Here is a 24,843-nt window from a genome sequence, read left to right on the forward strand (position 1 = left end):
TAAGAAAAAAAAGTACCCTACATCTGAGAAGTCATGAGGATTTGGTAGGAGTAAAAGGAGAATCTTGCAGGAGGCAGACCTAAGGCTAGATCTTCTCAATAGTCTTCGCATTAATGTACAGCCTGTTCTTAGTCTGTATGCAGTTGCGGAGAGGTAATGTTTTCTCCACAGGACTCTTCTGATTAGACTAAGAAGCAGCTACCCAAATACACTGGATCACAAGTCCCTGAAGAACCCATAAACTTGGAAGAAATGGGTGACAGCATACACAGTAGCCTATAATTATAACTTTTTTTTTAAAGAACAAGGTATTTGCAACAAAGACATCCTTGTTCTGGTCAAAGTTATAAAACCAACAACCAACAGCTGCTTTTCTGAACCAGCATCTACACACGGGCTTTTAGCTGTCCTGTCACCTCTAAAATCAATACATGCACTTTAGAGGTAACAAGAACTGCAGATGCTGGAGTCAGAGATAACACAGTGTGGAACTGGAGGAACCCAGCAGGCTAGGCAGCATCAGAGGAGCACCGAAGTTGATGTTCCAGGTCGGGACCCTTCCTCAGAAATTTATTATATTTCTTTATTATGTATTATTTTATTATAAAGTTGGCACCAGCCAAGTAGAGATGTGTTTTCATTCAAGCAGGAATAAAAGGCTTGCATTGATACAGCATCACCATACCCACAAGACAGCTAAAACCCTTTCAGCCAATTAAATACTTTATGTAGTGCGGTCATTATTTCAGTGTACAAAATACAGCAACCATTCACACACAAAGATCCCATAAACAACAAGCAATAACTAAATAATCTATTGCAATGATGTTGAATAAGGGATAATTCTTGGCCAGAATACCAGGGATGACTACCTTGTTCCTCAAAAAGTGGCATGGGATCTTTTAAGTCCAACTGAGCAGGTAGACATGGCTTCATTATATCAGAAGGGTCCCGACCCAAAGCGTCAACTTCCCTGCCCCTCTGACGCAGCCTTGCCTGCTGTGTTCTTCCAGCTCTATACTGTGTAATCGGACTCCAGTGTCTACAGTTCTTGCTATCTCCATCATATCAGTCACTTGTTTTGTCACGAGTGACTACAGAAGGGACATCAACGTTATTTAATCCAGTTGCTGGGCCAGAATCTTGGAATTCCCTTCCAGGTAGTGGGTGTACCTATGCCAAATGGCCTCCATCCATTCGACAGGACAGGTTATTATCACCTTCTTCTGCTTAGTTAGGGTTGGCCTTGCCAGTGATATTCCTATCTCACTGAAGAAGAAAGGAACCATTAAAGGAGGGAACTACTCTCTTTTGACTGACTGGCCTCCTTCCAAACTCAAATTTATAGGATTTTGTTTCCAGAACAAAAATAGTATTTCTGAAAAAGGAAGAAGCCCAGCCAGCTGGATTTGGCTGACGTGGTTAATTTGGCCCATCTCACAGCAGAAGAGCCAGGGATCTGCAAGCATCCGCCAAATGAAAGAACCTATCAGCAGCAGCAATTAGCCTACAACTGATTTCAGTATACATTTAATTAGGCCACTATCCCACAGGGAATACAAGGCCAGTGGCCTTAAAAATCCAGCTAAACTCAATGCAATTCACACAAGCTGTGAAAAACACAAATAGCATACATCACACTTAACAGCAATATCACTTAAAATCTGCAATCATTGAGGAAATTATTCGGAAGTTGTTTCCTTCAAATCAAGCTGAATTTTAGAAACATAGAATGATCTATTAGCCAATCAGACCAGTATAACTCAGTGTAACCTGATAACTCTCGATGCCTGAACCCATTGAAAATGAGTAGCAAACACTTGCCACAATCAATCCACCCAGCTGCCCTCAGGGTAAAGACTACATTGGTTGCAAGTTGTGTAGGGCAATGAAAAAAAAATGGGGACACCACCTCAATATCGCCCATTGAGTCACAGGCTAAAATTCAGGGCTGGAATTCAAAAGACAGTTACTTGGCTCAACTACTAACAGTTCTAACAACAGCTAAGCTAGAAATCAAGGATGTGCTACAACATGTCGATACTTTTCATTCAAGACCAATCTGAGGAAGTATTCTCACTGGTATTGTTTCTCTCCATGTATATTCCCCTTTCATCTTAATTATTTTGTTCCCCTTTACACTCAAGGTCCATCAGTAGTCATTGCTGTAGAAACACCTCTGCAGCAGAAAATAAAGTGCAGACAACATGGTGTTGTTGAGGGTCCTCCAAGCTATTACTCTACGGCAATTCTATTCCGAAGAACCAGAGGTAAACAGCAATAACTACTAAACTGTACATTAATCAGTTAGGTTTATACAGTAGAAATGTTGGAAGTGCACACCAAGTCCTTCAACAATCAGTTACATGAATGCCAATCCATCCCAATTGAATTTCTTTGGCCAGCTCCTGGCAATTACTTCTCTATATGTACATTTCAATTTGTTTAAACTTTAGCACTTGGCAACTTCAGAATTTAGACAAAAACTGAAAGACATGCAGATCCTGTAAATCAGAGACAAAAACAGAAATTGCTGGAAAAGATTTGAGGTCTGGTCGCATCTGTGAAAATAGGGCTAGCATTTAAGGATGTAATAGTAGACTATGAGATAACGAGAGATAATGGGAACTGCAGATGTTGGAGAATCCGAGATAACAAAGTGTAGAGCTGGATGAACACAGCAGGCCAAGCAGCATCTTAGGAGCACAGAAGCTGAAGTTTTGGGCCTAGACCCTTCATCAGAAAGGGGGATCAGGAGAGGGTTCTGAAATAAATAGGGAGAGAGGGGGAGGCAGATCAAAGATGGATAGAGGAGAAGATAGGTGGACAGAGGAGAAGATAGGTGGAGAGGAGAGTACAGGGGAGGGAGGGAGGGGATAGGTCAGTCCGGGGAGGACGGACAGGTCAAGGGGGCGGGATGAGGTTAGTAGGTAGGAAATTGAGGTGTGGCTTGAGGTAGGAGGAGGGGATAGGTGAGAGGAAGAACAGGATAGGGAGGCGGGGACGAGTTGGGCTGGTTTTCGGATGCAGTGGGGGGAGGGGAGATTTAACAAGACCTGGTTGTAGGGTTGAGGTAAGGACATGGGAAAGCTCGAGCCCTAAAGTTATTAAACATTGATACTGAATGCCGAAGGCTACAGAGTCCCCAAACAGAGAATGAGGTGCCATTCTTCCAGCTTGCATTGAGCTTCGTCATAGGACTACAGCAAGTCTTAGACAGAGATGTTGACCAGGGAACATGGTGTAATGTTGAAGTGGCAAGAAATTCAGGGACCTTTTTGCAAAAAGAACGCAAATATTCTACAAAGCAATCACAAAGACAACGTTTCATTTCCCCAGTGTTGAGATTACCACATTGTGAGCAGTGAAAGCAGTAGATTAGACTGCATGAAATGAAGGTATAGTGCTATATCTGGAAGGTGAGTTTGAGTCTTTGGGCATTGAGTTGGGGGAGGAAGTAAACGGACAGGTGTTACACCCTAATGGGGACTGTTAGTGATTAACAACGGGTGAGATGTAATAGCAGACATATGAGATAACAAGACCTGGTTGTCGGGTCGAGGTAAGGAAAGGGGAAAGCTCAAACGCTGAAGTTATTGAATATGATACTGAATCTGGAAGGCTGCAGGGTCCCCAAACAGAAAAAGAGGTGCTGTTCTTTGGACAGGTGTTACAGCTTCTGCAGTTGCAGCAAAAGGTGCCCTCAGGCTATAACGGGTGCTGGAATGAAAGAAGAGTGCAGTAGGGCGTCGCAGAGGCAATGGTCCCTGAAGAAAGCTGACAAGGAAGGGGAGGGGAATGTGTGGCTGGTGGTTACATCTCGCTGGAGGTGGTGGAAATAGCAGCTAATAATCATCTGGATGTGGATGCTGGTGGGATTGTCGGTAAGGATAATGGAAGCTCTATCACTGTTGGGGGAAAGAACAGGGGGACTCAAAGCTGAAGTGTGGGAGATGGTTCAGATTTGGCTAAGGGCATTGTCAACTACAGTGCTGGGTAATCCTCGGTTGAGGGAGAAGGTAGACATTTCAAAGGCTCCCTTGTTGAAGTTTGCATCATCGGGCCAAATGCAACAGAGACGGAGAAACTGGGAGAATGGAATATAGTCTTTACAGGAAGCAGAGTGAGAGACTGTCTAGTCCAGGGAACTGTGGGAGTCAGTGGATTTGTAGTGGATATTGGTGACCTATCAATCCCCAGAAATGGAAACAGATGTCAAAGTAGGGAAGGGAGGATTCAAAGATAAACCAAGTGAAAAGGAGGACAAGGTGGAAATCGGCAGCAAAATCCACGAACATTTCCAATTCCAGATGCGAGAGGGAAGCAGCACCCATGACGTCATCAATATACCGGAGACAGAGTTGTGAGTGGAGGCTGGAATAGGACTGGAACAAGGAATGTTTCACATGCCCCACAAAGGGAGATAGGTATAACTGAGGCCCATGCAAGTATCCATGGCCACCCCTCTGACCTGAAGAAAATCAGGGAAGTTGAAAGAAACATTGTTCAGGGTGAGGACGAGTTCATCCAGGCATAAGAGTATGATAGTGGATGGGGGCAGCTCAAGCCTTCGTTCCTAAAAGAAGCAAAGAGCTTGAGGCCATCCTGGTGGGGGCTGGACATCCACAGTCAAGAGTCAGTGGTGGCTAGAGTCTGCAAGATGGCGTAAAGCATCCGAGGAATCTCAAATGGAAGTGGGTAGGGACTGGACTGGACAGACTGAGTCAAGGTAGGAAGAGATATGAGTTTTGTCGGGAAGGAGCAGGCAGAAACAACGCGTCTACACAGGCAGTCCTGTTTATGGATTTTACGAAGGAGGTAGAAGCGAGTGGAGCTAGACTGGGGATGGACCATCAGTTTGGAATCATGGCAGGAGAGATGACCAGATGAAAGGAGGTTGGTGACCACGGTTGACACAACGTCCTTATGTTCCATCATGGGGTCATGACACAAGGGGAAGATAGGGAGCAACCTTAATTCCAAAGCAGGCTGGGATCTGAGAGCACAAGGTGCTGTCAGTTCCTAACAGGACAGATTGCCAGAGGTAAAAGGGGAGGGGGTGGGGGGTCTGCAGAAAAATTGAGGTGATGTATGTCACGTTTTCAATTAACAGGTGAAGTGCAGGTGAAAGGCCAAAGGGAGGGGTCCAGGTGGACAGAGAGTGTTGGACAAGGAATGTTGGGCAAAGGTGTCAGTTGTACAGAGAGAGGACTCTCGCCCAAAGAAATGGGCACGGAGGCAAAAAAGGCAATGGAGGAAGCGTTCAATGTCGTGTCATGTCCGAAACCAATTAAGATGGGGACATAGAGGGATACAACTGAAACCTTTGAGTACAGAACATTCATCATAGGGGAGAGTGTAAGCTCAGGAGGGATAGCAAAAACACAACAGATGAGTTGAGGGAGGGGATGGAGTCAGAGAGAAGGGGATAGGAGGAAGGTTCCAGAGGGCTGTGGGAATCTCTAGAGTCATTGCATCTTGTGTGCCATGATGCCTTAAAAGGAAAAGAATAAAAGTTTCTTGTTAGCACATCAAATGTGCCAGAATCTGAAATGGAACTGGGGAGAAGCGCAGCTCTGAGCCTGCAACAGGTGATACTGCTGGAGAGTGATGTCGGGAGGCATTCCTCGATGACTGCCTCCAGCTCAGACACTCCCTGCCCAAGTTCTGTCCTTCATGGTTTGAATCCACACAGATCATTGTTATCCCTGAAGTTCAGACAGCTGTACTCACCTCATCCTGATATTCACACTTAGAGCCATGTGTGGTCAAATGCACACTCTTAACCTCTGCTTCCAACAGCATCACATCACGCTGGCTCAGAGCAGTGCCAGAACCCAGTTCCACTTCATCTTCCAGCTCACTGGAAGGCATCAAGGCATACAAGATACAACAACTTAAGATTATTCCCACGGTCCTATGGAACATTCGTCCCCTTCCCCTCCCTTCTCTCTCAGTCCAAACCCTATCCCAACTCGTCATATATTCATTATACCTCCTGACCTTCCACATTCTGATGGTGAAGGTTCTGGACTGAGCAAAGGGCACAGTTTCATCCCTCTGTGTCCCTACCTCAATGTATTTTGGGCACAACATAATATTCAATTCTTCTTCTACTGCCTTTGCCTCCATGTCCATTTTTTTGTACAACAGTCCTCTCCCCATCCCACCAACACCTTCATTCACCTCCAACACTCTCCCTCTACCTCTACCTCAAACCCCACTTCCTCCAACCTTTTACCTGCACTCGACCTGTTCATTCAGAACTGTTGACATGACATTGCTCCCCTCAAATTTCTCTGAACCCCCACTTTACCCATTGCAACCTATCCTCCTGGGATCTGACTGTACACCATGCTCTCAGATCCAACCCTGACATTGGTATTCAGGGTGGTGCTGTTGTAGTCTGACGGACTGACCTCTATATTGCAGAGGCTGAGCACCAGCTCCCATCTACTCCTGGACCATAACCCCAAGAGGAGCATCAGGCCATTGAGTCTACCATGGTCACCAACCTCATTTCATCTAGCTACTTCAACCCCACCCTGCCTCCAAGCTGATTGTGTCGGGATTGGAGGAACAATTTGCATGCTCCAGCCTTATGCGCTTTACACGGCCATCACACACCAGAATGGTCTTGGGGCATTCAGTTTTTTCCTGGAACGAAAGCCTGAACTGTCCCTATCCACCACCGGCCTCCTATGCCTGGCCAAGCTCACCCTTACTCTGAACAACTTTTCTTTCATCCCCTCTCATTTTCTTCAGATCAGAGGGGTGGCCATGGAGACATACATAGGCCCAGTTATACTTTTGTGCTCCTGAGATGCTGCTTGGCCTGCTGTGTTCATCCAGCCTCACATTTTATTATCTTGGAATCTCCAGCATCTGCAGTTCCCATTATCTCTTATACTTTTATCCCTATGGGGTACATGAAACATTCCTTGTTACAGTCCTATTCTGGACCCCACTTACAACTCTTTCTAACGTCAGTGCTGCCTCCCTCTCACATCTGGAATTGGAGCTGTTTAATCAATTTTGCTTCTAATTTCCACCCCACTCAACTCCATGTGATCTACCTCTGACCCCTCCTTTCCCTTCCTTGACATTGTTTCCATTTCTGGGGATAGACTGGCCATCAATATCTACTACAAACCCACCAACTCTCAGTTAGCTCGACTATACATCCTCGCACAATGCTTCTTGTAAAGGCTCTATTCCATTCTCCCAGTTCGTCCATCTCTGTTGCATTTGTTCCAATGATGCTACCTACGACACGAGAGCTTCCGAAATGTCCATCTTCTCCCTCAACTGAGGAGTCCCCAGCACAGTTGTTGTTAGGGCCATCAGCCAGGTCCGACTCATCTCCCACACATCAGCTCTCACCCCTCTCTTCCTTCCAGCAACAGTGATCGGGTCCCCCTTATCAGTAACTACCATCCAACCGGCATCCACATCCAGAGGATCATTAGCCACCATTTCTGCCACTTCCAGCAAGATGCCATCACCAAACACATATTCCCCTCCCTCCCAAGTCAACCTTCCTCACAGACCATTCATCCAGGACACCCTGATCCACTCTTCCTTCACTTCCAACACCTCTCCCACAGCCTCAAAGCACATCCATTGCAGCCGCAGAATGCGTAACGTCCGTCTGTTTATCTCTTCCCTCCTCAGTATCGAAAGGCTCAAACAAACCTTCCAGATAAAGCAGAATTTTGCCTGCACTTCGCACAATCTGCTCCACTGCATTCACTGCTCGCAATGTGGTTGTCTCTACATTGGGGAAATGAAGGATAAAGTCGATAACTGCTTCTGTTCACAAAAAAGACCCTGAACTTCCAGGTGTCAGAGATAATGGGAACTGCAGATGCTGGAGAATCCAAGATAATAAAATGTGAGGCTGGATGAACACAGCAGGCCAAGGAGCATCTCAGGAGCACAAAAGCTGATGTTTCGGGCCTAGACCCTTCATCAGAGAGGGGTCTAGGCCCGAAACGTCAGCTTTTGTGCTCCTGAGATGCTGCTTGGCCTGCTGTGTTCATCCAGCCTCACATTTTATTACCCTGAACTTCCAGGTGCCTGCCACTTTAACACACCATCCTATTCCCTAGCCAACATCTGTCTCGGGCTTATTGCAGTGCTCGAGTGAGGCTCAGCGCAAGCTGGAAGAACAGCGCCTTATTTTCCACTTGCGGACTCTGTAGCCTTCCAGACTCAATATCATCTTCAATAAACTTAGCACTTGAGTTCTCCCAAGTTGTTACCCCAAACCCAGAACCAGGCCCTGTTACCACACAGTCTGCTATTACACACATCCATTGCTAGCCACTAACAATCACCATTAACAGTTATTCACTCTCCCAGCCAGATCGTTATCCACTCTTTTGTCTGTCCAACTGTTCGTCTCTTTCTTTGGATTCCATCCCCACCTATCATTCACTCCTTATCCGATCCCCCCCACCCTATCTTCCACTTTTAAAATGACATTTCCTAGCTACCATCAGTTCTAAGGAAGGGTCTCCTTCCTTAACATTTGGAGTCGAAACGTTAAGTCTGATTTCTCTCCACAGATGCTGCCAGACTTGCTGAGCTTTTCCAGCAATTTCTATTTTTGTCTCAGAATTTAGGCATATGGATTAAGTGCTGGCTGTATTGTCATTTGTGATCAGATTTCTCCAGGTGACCTGGGGCTTTAAAAACTAAATGCCCCATTTATAGTTTTAAAATGTTTGTTGTTTTGTTTGAACTTCATCTTGTCAACATTGATGTCAACCTAGCAAGGTAAACTGCAGCACAATATATGATTAATTGACAATTTCTTGGGTCTACAGTGGATTTCAAACAGATTTAGCATTGCCATTCACTCCTGCAAGGGTCCTCATGTCCCGGATGGTAAAAAATATATCTTCGTGTTCAATATTTAGTGAAATTCGAATGCAAACCATGAGCTTTTCTTAGCCTGCAATCCAATTAGAGCATCGCTCAACTGCACCTTGAATTTTATTTATCCATATTTGAACCACATCGCTTGATTCCTTTAACTAATTAAACAAAACAAAATAAAACAAAACAAAACAAAACAACTAACAAAAATAAACAAAAATCCATCTTAAAATCTTAATTATCACATCATCTACTGCTTTTGTGGAAAGAATTCCAATTTTCCAACAGCCACCTCTTACACTTCGAACTGCATTCAAGGGTAATTGATCAGTTCTGAAGTGTTCTGCGAGATTGTGGCAATAATTAAGTTAGCCCGAAGCGAGGTTGTTGACCTGCTCGCCAAGCTGGCTTGTTTCCATTCGGACGTTTCATCACCATGATAGGTAACATCAGCGAGGCCTCCAATGAAGTGATGCTGTTCTATTCCGTTTGGAATTTATACTGTCTGGTCCATTATGGTAATTGGTGTCATTTCTGGTTTTGTTCCACATAGGTTTGTATATGGGGTCCGGTTCTATATGTTTGTTTGATTGCATTGCGGTTTGAGAACCATGTCTCAAGGAATTCCCGTGCGTGTGTCTGTTGGGCTTGGGCTACTATGGTTACGTTGCCCCAGTTAAACGGATGGCCTTCATTGTCTGAGTGTACTGATATGAAGGAAAGTTTGTCATGTTGTTTTGTTCCTCGCCGATGATCATGTATTCTGATGGCTAGTTTCCTTCCTGCCTGACCGGTGTAATGCTTGGGACAGTCGTTGCATTGTACTTGGTAATCTACGTTGGTTCTACATGTTGTGTGAATGGGGTCTTTTATCCTTGTGAGTGTTTGTTGCAGGGTGGCTATGGGTTTGTTTGCTACCATGATTCCTAGTGGTCATAGGAGTCTCGTTGTCAGTTCTGGCATGTACTTTATGTTGGACAGTGTGGCCAGTGTGTTACGGCCTGCAGTGTCCACTTGTTGTTGTCGATTTAGTAGGGACCGACAGATGAAGTTGTGGGGACATCTGATCATAGCGAAGATTTTGTCTAGGTGCTCTACCTCTTTCCTGCATAGTTCTGGCATGTTGCAGTGAGTGGTGGCCCATTTAAAGAGTGCCCTAATACAGCTTTGTTTGTGGGCATTGGGCTGAAGCAACAATATACAGTGGGGGATTCTGTGATGGCAATGCCATTGAATGACAATGGGTGATGGTTAGATTCTCTCTTGAAAGAGATGGTCATTGGCTAGCACTTCTATAGCAATAAATATTACTTGCCACCTGTCAGTTCAAACATGGATATTGTCCAGGTCTTGCTGCATTTGAACTTTATGTCTGAGGAGTCACGAGTAATGATGAACACTGTGCAATCATCAACAAACATCCTCCCTTTTAACCTAGACTAATCTGAACTAGCCCATCTGCAACATGGAAGCAAAGGAAATAATATTCACTGTGATGACCCAAAGTTTCAGAAAGCAAAGTTTTTTTGATAAATATGTTCCTGCATTTTGTCACTGTGCAGTAACATCTGTTGAAAGTACATGTTAGGTGGGATCACAAAACAGTCGATGAGCACATTTGATCCATAAAAGGTCACTGTAATATTCCAGGATACAAGAGATCCTTCATTATTATTTATCCTGAGTAAATGTACTGCTGGTTTCTCTTTGTAATTTCTTCACTTCAAACTTGAATGTGAAGATATTTGTTGAAACATAAAATATCTAAGCTGTATTTTTTCTTCCCAATGGTGCATCATGGCTGAAGTACACAAACAGCAAAACTCAATCTAACTTCAGGCTGGTACTGTAAACCTCTGGATTATTTTTAGGAAAGCACCATCAGTTACCCAGGGCCATCACTAAAACACCACACCATCGACCTTCTGGTTGTAACTGTAAACTCTGCTAATCCATCACTGCAGAATACATGAGCCAACATGGGAGAATCCTAGGACTAGTTTATCATGATCCAACTGTTTCACTGAATGCAAAATTATAAATACCAGATAATTCAACAGTTTCCATAACATGGTTTTTGACAACTAATTTCTGAAAAACAGAATTAAGTGGGGCCATTGGAAACGCTCTTCGGTACAGATCAGAACCATATAAATCAAGTAGGTGGAACTTCTGATTTGTGGACAAATAATGCTACGTGAGTGAGGATTGGCCAATGCAACAGCCTTCAACAGCGACAATCTTAGAAATGGGTAAAAATAGTCAGTTTGGACCACTGCTTGTTGTGCATTCATGAATATTATTAATCAGAAGACCAATCAGAGTATAATGAGCCTACCAGCAGCAAATGCGGAACAGATGCATCTTCTGAATGGAGAAGCAGCAAACCAAGAGTGATGTGACTAGAACAGGAAGGCTGACGTTTCGGGCCTAGACCCTTCTCCGTTAGTCTTCCTCTTCGGCCTGCTGTGTTCATCCAGCTCTACACCTTGTTATCTCAGATTCTCCAGCATCTGCGGTTCCTACCATCTCAGTGACGTGACTTCTCTATAGTTTCCACAGGGTTCATCCTCACTGCATTAGACTGTGCACACACACACTTTGTTTTATCTTCAACCAGAACCATAAAGGAGCACAAGACAGCAATAAAGGCCAGGGAAACAGTGAAAAAGAACACAGGCAACAACAATGCCATCCCAACCAGATCAGGTGGCGTGTTAAACAGTTGCAGAGGGGAAGCACATCCTTGTACCTTCTCAACTATTCTGAAGTCAAACAAACATTGAAAAATTTCAAGTCTAGGAGGAGTGAGCATAAGGGAATCTAACAATGAGTCTATGAGAGAGGGAATTGTCACACAGCATCGAAAAAGACCCTACAGCCCAACTCATCCATGTCAATCAAGTTTCCAAAAGTCAACTGGTCCCATTTGCCTGTATTTAGCCCATATTCCTCTAACCCTCCCTATCCTTGTAACTGTCTAAATGTCTTTTAAATGATATTCCAGTCTCAGCAACATCCTTGCAAACCTTTTCTGCACTCTTTCAAATTTAATAACATCTGGCCTATAGTAGAGTGACTAGAATTGTCTGCTGTACTCCACATGTGGCCTTATCAATGCCCTGCACAGCCATAACATTCCAACTCCTGTACTCAATGCTCTGACCAGTGAAGGCAAGTGTACCAAACACCACCTTCACCACCCTGTCTACCTGCAACTCCATTTTTAATTAAGTATGCAACTGAATCACTTGGCGTTCAACAACAAGCCTCAGGGACCTACCATTAACTGGGACAGTCTTATCAAAAAGCAACACATTGCGTTTATCTGAACTGAACCAGACTCTGGAATTAATTTCTATCTTAATGATGACCATGATTCAAATCTGTAGAATCTCCTCGGAGATGGTGTACTGCAAATGGCAAGACATAGGTCTGCATTAGTGAGTCTTCAGACTTACAGCCCTGATTTTAGTCAGGGCATTCAGAGCAGTTGCCAAATGGAAGTTTGGTAGTTCACCACCATAGGGAGAAAAATAAAAATACACCCTTCTGCAGAAAAGGGCCTATACCTGAAATATCAGCTTTCCTGCTCCCATGACGCTGCTTGGCCTGCTGTGTTCATCCAGCTCTACATCTTGTTATCTCAGCCACTCAATGGCAGCATACTTAAAATTGGGGATACAAGGATCAGGATTACAGGAGCATTAACAACTGAGTGCTTTTGGGAAGGAAAGGATTGCAGAGATATGGAGGGACATAAATGGTCATACTGTATTAATTCACTACCTTGACAAAAAAGGCATTTCTAATTGGCAGTGATCATAATAGAATTGAATTTTACATTCAGCTGAAGGGAGAGCTGGAAGTTTGGGAGACTAGCATTACATACTTAGGCCAGCAACAGCAATGCTTTAATGATCTCAGTTTCAAGGATGACTAAATATTGAAGGTCAGACAGAAATGCTTTGGGAATAGTCAAGACTAGAAGCAAACAAAATGTTGACGATGGTTTCCATAAGATCATAAGACATAGGAGTAGAAGTAAGGCCATTCAGCCCATCGAGTCCACTCTGCCATTTAAATCATGGCTGATGGGCCTTTCAACTCCACTTCCCTGCACTCTCCCCGTAGCCCTTGATTCCTTGTGAGATCAAGAATTTATCAATCTCTGCCTTGAAGGCATCCACGTCCCAGCCTCCACTGCACTCCGTGGCAATGAATTCCACAAGCCCACCACACTCTGGCTGAAGAAATGTCTCCTCATTTCCATTTTAAATTTACCCCTATCTAATTCTAAGGCTGTGCCCACGGGTCCTAGTCTCCCCACCTAACGGAAACAACTTCCCAGCGTCCAGCCTTTCTAAGCCATACATTATCTTGTAAGTTTCTATTAGATATCCCCTCAACCTTGTAAACTCTAATGAGAGCAATCCCAGGATCCTTAGCCGTTCATCATACGTTAAACCTACCATTCCAGGGATCATCCGTGTAAATCTCCGCTGGACATGCTCCAGGACCAGTATGTCCTTCCTGAGGTGTGGGGGCCAAAATGGACACAGTATTCTAAATGGGGCCTAACTAGAGCTTTATAAAGTCTCAGAAGCACATCACTGCTTTTATATTCCAACGCTCTTGAGATAAACATCAACATTACATTCGTTTTCTGAATCATGGACTCTACCTGCAAGTTGACTTGTAGAGAATCCTGGACCAACACTCCCAAATCCCTTTGTACTTCTGCTTTATGAATTTTCTTACCGTTTAGAAAATAGTCCATGCCTGTATTCTTTTTTCCAAAGTGCAAAACCTCGTTTCAGCAACAGGTAAGCCAAGATGGTGTAATGTCATACAACATTAGAGGTGGACCAGCACCAGACATTACAGAAGTATTCAAGCAATCCAGAGACAATGGAAGATTGAGGGACGAGTTGGTGAAATAGAGATGGGTGCTGCCAGCATACATAACGGAAACTGATCCCAAAGCAAGACATTGCCAATGCTGGAAAGCCAGAATAAAAACAGAAAATGCCGTAAATGCTGAGTAGATGCGTTAGTATTATAGAGAGGAAAATAAACATTTTGGGTCATGAATGCCGTGGCTGCAAAACATCACGGCTGTGTGCTCAAATGAAGTCACCCAAGGGCAGCATGCAGAACATAAATAGAAGGGGGAAGCCGAGGATTGAGCAAGACTCAGAACACAAGCCACTGTATGATTTCTGACTGTGATACAATACAACACAGTTCCACTCATCTGTCCAAGAGTGTTAAGTACTTGGAGGAGGATAGTATGTACTACCACATCAAACTTGTCAGAGTCAGTGTCACATGAGGTATCACTTTGCATCTTTGAGATCCATTTTAACAGGAGTTAAGGGACAAGTGAACAGAGAATTGGGAGGTGACGGCGTGCCAGAAAGTCTTCAGGAAATAAAGCAAGCTTGGAGATGGATGGTACTTTGCAAGAACAGAACAATGAAGGTAGAGTTTCTTGAGGCAGCTAAAATAATCTATTTGAAGGAAAGGGACAGTGCTCAAGGACAGAGAGCAATTAAACATGATCAGGGGACTTGGAGAACTGGATAAGAATCATGCAGAGATCAAGATGATTCACATTTTGTTGCATGACTAATCAATGAACAAATACTTTTGTTATTTAAGAGACTGCAGATATCCTGGCTGTGTGTGTTGAAGCAGGTCACAGGAAGCAAAGACCAACAATGAATTGTCCGTTGCCTGTCCACCAAATTAAACACATCCCCAGCTTATTTCATTGTTATCTCACTGAATTTTAGACCACTATATACAAAAACCATGAAATAGATGGTTTTTGAATTGTTAGCATTTATTTAACAGAAGCATAAATCTATTTTACTACTGCTTGGGACAACAATAATTATAAGCACATCCGACATGTGACCTGCTAGATAAGAAAAATCATAATTCAGCGTCACAGAAATATACAAAATAAGTGGGGTAGGCCATTCAAGCCAGCTCCACTACTCAACATCATGGCTGATCATCGAGCCTAACCCTTTAGCCCTAACGACAGTATCTTACTCCTCCTTGAAAACATTCAATATCTTGGCCTCAATCATTTGTGGTAGAGCGCTCCACAGGACCACCACTGTAAGTGAAGAAATTTCTAAGCTCAGTTCTATATTGCCTACCATATCCCTTTAGACTGACTCTGGTTCTGGACTTCCCAATCATCAGGAATATCCTTCGTGAATTTACTCTGTCTAATCATGTTACAAAATTTGTAGATTTCTAAAGAGATTTTACAGTCCACCAACCCCCATTCAAATTCTTCTAAACTCTAGTGAATATTGTCCTAACCGATCTAGCATTATAACCATCCTCGTAGTCATGGGAATCATTTTCTATCCATGAGTCAACACAGCCAGACATGAGATGTGGAAAATCCCAGGGGTGAAGAGTTTTGGAAATATTAGCTCAAAGTCACCAGTTTATTCCCAAGTCTGCTAAATTTAGCACAAGTCTCAAATTTCTGTATTTTAAATGATTTTTTTTAAAAAGAACTGAATTTATATTTCATTGAACTGATGTCCCGTTTCTATCATCCACCTAAGAAACCTGCACCATAAATTTGTACAGAGCACTGGGTTAGAGTCAGGATAAGGATCAGAATCAGAAGCAGAAACATCTCCATGTAAACTTCCAGGACCTTAAAATCCTGGAATATAGCAGGATTTGTGATTTCAATTGAAACCACATCTCTTGCTCACAGGATCCCCTGCCATATACCAGGGCTATAAAGGTCTTGTAACCACCTGCACATCCACTGAACTAAAACCATTATGCCAGGTAAACAAGGTGGGGTCTGGTGCTAACTAACTGGGTGATTGTTTAGGTTAATAAAATGTGAGGCTGGATGAACACAGCAGGCCAAGCAGCATCTCAGGAGCACAAAAACTGCTGGAGATTCCAAGATAATAAAATGTGAGGCTGGATGAACACAGCAGGCCAAGCAGCATCTCAGGAGCACAAAAGCTGCTGGAGATTCCAAGATAATAAAATGTGAGGCTGGATGAACACAGCAGGCCAAGCAGCATCTCAGGAGCACAAAAGCTGCTGGAGATTCCAAGATAATAAAATGTGAGGCTGGATGAACACAGCAGGCCAAGCAGCATCTCAGGAGCACAAAAGCTTTTGTGCTCCTGAGATGCTGCTTGGCCTGCTGTGTTCATCCAGCCTCACATTTTATTATCTTGGAATCTCCAGCATCTGCAGTTCCCATTATCTCTGATTGTTTAGGTTAACTCCTTTTGGGGTTTGGGGGGGGGGGGGGGGGGGGGTGGTGGTGAGAACAAGAACAGTCCTGGCAGGGGCACTGGAGTGTATCAGGACAAGTCCAATGATGAAGTGAGAAAAGTCTACGGTAGTTAGTCAGGGACCTGGTTGGGTACAATAGGGTGAAGCATGGGTTAAAAGGTCTCTTCAGTGCACAGGAGGAGTTCAGACAGGCATACAGCATCAAAACTGACCCTTCAGTCCAACTTGTCCATGCTGATCATGTTTCCCAAACTAAATTAATCCCATTTTCCTACATTTGGCCCATATATTTCTAAACCATTCCTATCCATGTACCTGACCAAATGTCTTTTAAATGTTGCAATTGTATCCACCTCTACTACTTCCTCTTGCAGCTTGTTGCATATACGCACTACCCTCTACGTGAAAAAGTTGTCCCTGAACATTCCTGTTGTTTGGGGTGAGTCGGGGAAGAGAGAAAGGAAGGGAAGGGGGTCTCAGGGATCAGCTGGGGGGAGTGGGGTTGTCGGTTTGGTGTTGATGGTAGGTCCATGGGGAGTCAGAAGGATTCAGGCTGAGTAGAGTTGACATATGTGAGGAGCCTGTGGTGGGTGCTGACAGGTGTCCACGTGGTATCCAAACCAAGCCACAGGCGGGAAGTCAGTAATGACTCATGACTCAGTTTAACTGGTGTGCGGTTTGAGTACAACAACAAGTTAGAGGCAATCAGAATGCACCAACTTTAGCTTACTGTTGCGGGAACATGGGGTCCGAGATGCCGTGTATTGCCCTTCAGAACTTGAATTCCCAAGACAATGCCCAGGAGAAACTCTAGACTTGAGTTCCACATTATCCCAATATCTTGGTCCAGTCCGCACAGCTTGCAACTATTTTGCCATCACAAGAGCTGGGCCAGTGTTTCCTTATATCACCACTGAATTTGCCCCCTTCATACGCAGGTTTTCTCTGGTCCTGCTGCAGGTGAAACAACTTTTGTGGTCAACACTGTTGTGTCGAACTTTTACCCTAAACCTAAGGTCTATCTAACATCCACCGCTACTTTATACTATCATCCATATGCCTATCTAATAGCCACTAAATGCCCCTAATGAGGTCGACTCCACTACCCTCTCCGGCAATGCATTCCACGCCCCAAACACTCTCTGAGCAAAGAACCTACCTCTGACGTTGCCCCGATCTACCTCCTTTCACTTTGAAACTATGTCCTTTCGTAAAAGCTACCGAAGGGCCTGTACTGTGCTATACTGTTCTACATTCTATAACCTAGTCCCTCTTGAAGCCCAAAAGACAGCATGCATAACACTTCTTAACATTATCTTTTCTATCACAGTTAATATACATAATTGCTTGTCATAATCTGATACCCCCCATCCCAATTATTCCTAGTTACTTTTATAACATCTTAAAAACAAATGTCCTTTCGAACACTGCAGCATCCAAAGCTATGCACAATATGTTAATGTGGTTGCATTAACGATTTATAATCCTACATCACTATTTCAAAACTAAAATAGCAAGACTGAGTTTGCAGAGAAAATCAAACTATTCAGACATATTATGACACTTCTGAATTGACAATTCCGCTGAACTGCCTTTGAAATTAAAATAAAAGTCTTAAAGGTTTATATCTCTGGTTTCAGACTTAATCCTTGCACTCTGTTGCATTTACAATACAAAGTCACTTGGCTTCTGTTTACCTGTTATTGCCTGCTTTACTTAAGATGACAACCTCTTTGCCTCAGCTTCTTCCACTCCACTACCCCTAGTTTTTAAGAACACTTCTCAACTATCTGTTCCCCTGCTGCTTCTACATCTTGGTTGAGTTTTAAAATGGAAAAAAAAACTCAGATTCTAATTATTGTGCACTGATGCAACACACTGGTTTTGGTAGTCCAGATTATATGGAAGAACTGAAGCATAATGAAGTGTCTTTGATAATAAAATGTGAGGCTGGATGAACACAGCAGGCCAAGCAGCATCTCAGGAGCACAAAAGCTGACGTTTCGGGCCTAGACCCTTCATCAGAGAGGGGGATGGGGGGAGGGAACTGGAATAAATAGGGAGAGAGGGGGAGGCGGACCGAAGATGGAGAGTAAAGAAGATAGGTGGAGAGGGTGTAGGTGGGGAGGTAGGGAGGGGATAGGTCAGTCCAGGGAAGACGGACAGGTCAAGGAGGTGGGATGAGGTTAGTAGGTAGCTGGGGGTGCGGCTTGGGGTGGGAGGAAGGGATGGGTGAGAGGAAGAACCGGTTAGGGAGGCAGAGACAGGTTGGACTGGTTTTGGGATGCAGTGGGTAGAGGGGAAGAGCTGGGCTGGTTGTGTGGTGCAGTGGGGGGAGGGGATGAACTGGGCTGGTTGAGGGATGCAGTGGGGGAAGGGGAGATTTTGAAACTGGTGAAGTCCACATTGATACCATATGGCTGCAGGGTTCCCAGGCGGAATATGAGTTGCTGTTCCTGCAACCTTCGGGTGGCATCATTGTGGCAGTGCAGGAGGCCCATGATGGACATGTCATCAAGAGAATGGGAGGGGGAGTGGAAATGGTTTGCGACTGGGAGGTGCAGTTGTTTGTTGCGAACTGAGCGGAGGTGTTCTGCAAAGCGGTCCCCAAGCCTCCGCTTCTCTTGATGACATGTCCATCATGGGCCTCCTGCACTGCCACAATGATGCCACCCGAAGGTTGCAGGAACAGCAACTCATATTCCGCCTGGGAACCCTGCAGCCATATGGTATCAATGTGGACTTCACCAGTTTCAAAATCTCCCCTTCCCCCACTGCATCCCTCAACCAGCCCAGTTCATCCCCTCCCCCCACTGCACCACACAACCAGCCCAGCTCTTCCCCTCTACCCACTGCATCCCAAAACCAGTCCAACCTGTCTCTGCCTCCCTAACCGGTTCTTCCTCTCACCCATCCCTTCCTCCCACCCCAAGCCGCACCCCCAGCTACCTACTAACCTCATCCCACCTCCTTGACCTGTCCGTCTTCCCTGGACTGACCTATCCCCTCCCTACCTCCCCACCTACACCCTCTCCACCTATCTTCTTTACTCTCCATCTTCGGTCCGCCTCCCCCTCTCTCCCTATTTATTCCAGTTCCCTCCCCCCATCCCCCTCTCTGATGAAGGGTCTAGGCCCGAAACGTCAGCTTTTGTGCTCCTGAGATGCTGCTTGGCCTGCTGTGTTCATCCAGCCTCACATTTTATTATCTTGGAATCTCCAGCATCTGCAGTTCCCATTATCTATGAAGTGTCTTTGAGGCTGCTTTGAATATATTTTATGACTGCCACAGATTTTACTGCAGCCAACAAAAGTCACAAGTTAATAACTTTTGGAAACTGAACAAAAGAGTAGGGTTCATTTAAGTAAGATTTGAAATTCCATTTTTATGGTAGCAAAATCACAGGCTGAAACCAGCCCTGTTCATTAATGTAAACAAGGTCTTTAAGCACCTATTATTATGCATGTCACACATTGCTCCATCCAGTGCACTAATTCACATAATGTACACTTATAGAACACACACACACCCATGATCTCTCCAACTCAATCTAACAAAGCAACTGCAATTGTACTGAGTCAGACACACCATACTGCACCTGCAGTCATGTTTCAACAGCTTTCTTAAAGTACAAGTGCAAATAAAAAGTACTCATTTGCAGATACAGAGTTCTAGCACAATGACGAAGGCAACTTAACAGGAAGTCGATTCAGAGAGATAGTAGGAGCTGCCGATGCTGGAGAATCTGAGATAACAAGTTGTAGAGGTGGATGATCGCAGCAGGCCAAGCAGCATCAGAGGAGCAGGAAGGCTGATGTTTCGGGTCTGGAAAAATTTCTGAAGGGTCCAGACCTGAAACGTCAATTTTCCTCTCCTCGGCCTGCTGTGTTTATCCAGATCTACATCTTTTAACAGGAAGTCTTCAGGTTACTCAATAAAATATACAGCTGTCGAGACTGTTTCACTACGTATGACTGCATTTTATAAAAATCACAAAGAGCATTCCAAAGTACTTTTAATAAATGCATTCACGCTAAATATGTGTGCAAATTACCCTTAAATTACGATACTACTGACATGCAACTAAGAAAACAAAAAAAATTGTTTTCTTTTGAAAGACTTGACTGAAGCAGAGCTGGAAAGATGAAGAAAAAGTAAATCTGCAGTAAACACCATGCTATTTACTAGCCAAATCAGCAGTGCATTGAATCTGAACTAAATGGCCAAGTTTATGTTATGATCTGGTTAGGGACCAGTAACTTACTGTAAGTGTAAAGTAGACAAAGTTTGAAATCTAAAGTATTTACTAAGAGAATAAAGCCATAAGAAAAATAAGGCCACAAGATTCAAAATACAATGCCAAATACAATCTTCGAAAATAAAAAGAGAGCTACTGGAAAGTTGTTAGGTGAAGATGGCATTGAAAGGGGCAAGTGTAGTAGAAAATAAGGTCAAAAATTACTTCAGGCATCTTTGTCAAACACTGGAATGCAATCCATTGCAGTGGTGGAAGATGAGTGCACTGCATTTTCCCTGGCTTTTAAAACTGGCAAAAAGTTGCCTGTGCAATTCAGGATTATCTGTGCTTGCAAAATATATATTGTCCAAAACTGGCCTTACTGTTAATCACCTGCCTACAAGACTAACATGAGAGCACATAGACATGTTAACTGTTCTGAACAAAAGTCAAATTTGGATTAAAATGTCTCCTTTATTAAGCTTAAGTCACGATTGATTCTTCCTTTTCTAATCAGTTTTTTGCACAAGTCTGAGATTACATAAGAAAAAGAATTTGCAGAAAAACGACTTTGATTTTCGAAAGATATAAGCAAAGTTTGAGGATCTTATGTAAGCCTTTGACAATTGTTCCTGAAGATTTACCCACTCCTCCTTTTCACCTTTGGTGAATATAATTCACTAAAAGGCTAAATAAATTTGTCAGTATTTTATTTGAAGTGAACACACCTGATAATATTTAAGCAGTTAAACAATATAATTTTTAAAGTTTAAACGGATTTTTTTTTAAAAACCATACTCAAATCCCTAATCCAGAATTCCTAAGATGGCAACCTTCTGTCTATTGTGCCGTTTTGGTCACTTTACCTGAGGATTTTCTGGCTAATGAAGATTTACCAGACTGAGGATGGTGGAACTGACATAGGGGAGAAGCTTGATCAGTTAGGAATATATTCACTTGAGTTTAGAAGAACGAGAGGACAATTTCATGGAAGCCTATAAAATTCTAACAGAATTACATAGGGTAGATATAGAGAAGATGTTCCTGATGTCCAGGAAGTCCAGGCGGTCACAAATGAGGGGGAATTTTTTCACCTAGAGAGGTTCTCAACCTTTGAATTCTCTATCATCAGAAATTGTTGAGGCCAAAACACTGAAGACTTTCAAGAAACTTGTAGATATGGCTCTTAGGGCTGAAATGATCAAAGGATATGGGGAGAAAGTGGGAACACTAAGTTGGATGATTAGTCATGATCATACTGAAAAGCATGAAGGGTCAATCCTCCTCCTATACTTTTACAATTCTCCATAACTGACTCCAACTAATTAGCCCTTGAACTAATCTAGGTGACACATCAAATTTCAAAGGCTTCCTGCCCTTGTTACAAAGCAAAATCCAGTACAGCCAGCAGTGGAACATCTTGTGCTTACATTTTTCTCATGGCTGTCAGCCCACACAGAACTGTCTCAAAAGGTAGAAGAGAGTGCGATGATGGAGGGCTGCTTTTCAGACTGAAGGCCCGCGAAGAGAGGTGTGCCGGAAGGACTGGTGCTGGATCTACTGCTTTTCATCATTTAAATGAAATGATTTGGAAGTGAACGTAGCAGATATGGTTACTTAGTTTGCAGATGACACCAAAATTAAGAGGCTCATGGGCCAAATGCCAACAAATTGAAGTAGATTTATTTAGGATATCTTGTTGGTGTGAATGAGTCGGACCAAGGAGTGTATTTCCATCTTGAGCAACTCTATAACACAAATCTATACCAAGGAATGCAGTCAGAAATGAATAAAAAAATTGGAGCTTGGAACATAAGAACTCTGATGGACCCATCTAACAGTGATTAATCTGAAGGATGAACTGTGATTATAGCCAGAGAACTGAAGAAATGCCAGATCAAGCGAGCTGCTCTTTCCGAAACCTGCCCTACAAACAATGGACAACTGAAGAAGGTGAAAGGTGGTTACACCTTCTTCCGGAAGGAGAAGGCTGCCGGTGAGCCCAGAATTCGCATTGTTGGATTTGCAATTAAGAACCAGCTCATCAGTTGCCTCTCTGAACTTCCTGTGGTGTCAATGACCAACTCATGACTATTTGCCTGATGCTCATTAACAACCAGATGGCTACAGTTATGAGTGCTTATGACCCAACCCTTGGCTCAGAGGAAGAAGTAAAAGGAGACTTCTTATGCCAACCTTGACACTCATGTTGTCAAGCATCCCCAAGAAAGACAATTCCTCTTGGACATTTCAATGCCAGGGTTGGTCAAGACCACAATCTCTGGAATGGCACCAAAAGAAGGGAAAGTACGGGCACCATCGACTCCATGGAGTCCTTTCTCTCACAATACAATCTCACCATCACAAACATTTGCTTTCATCAGAAGAAAACAAATTCAGTATATCTTGGTGGCACCCACATTCAAAACAACAGCATCTCACTGATTATGTCATTGGTCCCTGGAGCGAATATCAGGATGCGAATGTCAGCAGGGCTATGACTGGCTCAGATGACTGTTGACTGCCTTATCCATTCCACAATGTTCAAACTACACAGGAAGAGGCGGGTTCAGAAGAGGCAAACCCAGCCCAGATTCAACATGACTCAGAAGGAAGGTGTTTGAAGACAATGATCGACAGACTCGGATTAAACTCCTGGACAACAAACTTGTTGTCCTTCCCACACACTGTGGAGCTGAAACATAGCCTACCTACAGTAAGCATTTTAAAGCACTGTAACCATACCAGCAGGGATCCTGACAAAGAATCCTGTGGATCACCTGGGAAGACAAGCACACTAACATCGGTGTCTTGGAAGAGGCCAACATAGCAAGCATCACCACCACAATCATTCAACAGCAACTCTAATGGACTGGCCTTGCCATCCAAATGCCCACTCACGCCTCCCAAAACAGATAATGCACTCTCTCCCGAAGGAAGATCAACATGCTTCTGGTGATCAAAAGAAATGCTTCAAGATAACATCTGGACCAACCTCAAGAAATTCCACATCAACAACAACAACTGGGAGGACATGGCTACAAACCAGAATCACTGAAGAAATGTCACCCAGCAAGGCACTATATGCCACGCAAATGATATTGCAGCACCACTGAGCAGAAGCGATTCTTGCACAAGGAGAGACAGACCATCAGGAAGGCCCACGTACTATTACCACCCTGTAATGCCCACAATGCAAAAGAATCTGCGGACCCCAAATTGGCTTCTTCAGCCATCTGAAGACCCACAAATAGATGCCCTTATGGAGAATGATCAGACTCAACCTGTGTGATCGTCAATGTACATAGATGTGTTATCAAAACAAGTTAATCTCGTTATAGTTTAAACCTCAACTATAAGTAAGAAATACCAAAGGCATTCCACCTAATTATTCAGAACATTACCTTCAAATGTCATCAGCAGCCAAGGAATTACTTAACACTTCAACTTAAAAGGACTTTACTCAAGGTGGCTTGACTTTACAACAAAGGAGAAACATTGCATGTGCTATCAAATTCATTATTAAAATCAACTTCCTTGCAGTTCCATTCTTTGTACCACTTCCGCTTTACTTACATTACCAGAAAACCCATAACAGTTATTTCACAGTAACTTAAAACAAGAAGTGGCTGAAAGCACTCCATTGTATCGCATGTTCCTACAGATGGTAATTGTTCGATTCCATAATTGGGAGAATGATAGCCCTTGTCCCATACATCACAAAATCCACCTCTCAGATGACTGATCTCAGTCTTTTTTTTTTGGAAACCCAGTCTCACTGCTGTTTATTCAGGAGTCTTTTTTGTTTATTCAAATTACTAAGTATTCATTTAAAGAAAAACTCAAGTACCAATAAATAAAACAGGAGGGGTTTATAAGTTCATACAAAAAAATTCAGTTTAAATTATTTTGATTTACCAACGTGAAACTACATCTGAAAATTCAAGTACTGTGGAAACGAGCAGCAAATTGGTCAGCACCAAAAAAAAAGGCATGGTAAAGAAGGAAGACATTGGAGGAAAGAGAATTTCAAGATCTTTGTTTACAAAGCAATGCCACAAGTTCACGATTGCCACTGCAGACCTCCTCCAAAGCCATGGGTATCATGGTATCATGTGTAGAGAATGATGTTGTAAACAGGGTGAAACTTGGGGGCTATCTAACCTGAAGTTTTGTTTCAAAGATTAGAGGGTGAGACTTCCCCTCTCACCCATGACAATAATAACTCAGCCACAAGCTCTCAGGAGATCCAAACCACTATGCACCTGCCTTTTATTTGGGAGCTGGCAAGTGCACTGTTGTAAGAGGCGAAGTCTGAGATTTGGTAAATAAGCTCCAAACGAAGTCCCACGACATGCTGCAAAATCAATAGCAGTCTGTACTTCAAAAATTCTCTAAGTTGCTAGAACTCAGTTGGTTCAAAG

The 24,843-nt window shown here is 43.5% G+C and overlaps 1 protein-coding gene across 3 annotated transcripts in view; it reads right to left on the minus strand.

The window, feature by feature from the left end:
- klhl13 (kelch-like family member 13) overlaps nucleotides 1–24,843 on the minus strand; it is a 220,931-nt gene that overhangs the window by 188,673 nt on the left and 7,415 nt on the right. The gene's annotated exons all lie outside the window — the stretch shown is intronic.

Source organism: Stegostoma tigrinum, chromosome 15, assembly GCF_030684315.1.
Source record: "Stegostoma tigrinum isolate sSteTig4 chromosome 15, sSteTig4.hap1, whole genome shotgun sequence".
Taxonomy (NCBI): Eukaryota; Metazoa; Chordata; class Chondrichthyes; order Orectolobiformes; family Stegostomatidae; genus Stegostoma; species Stegostoma tigrinum.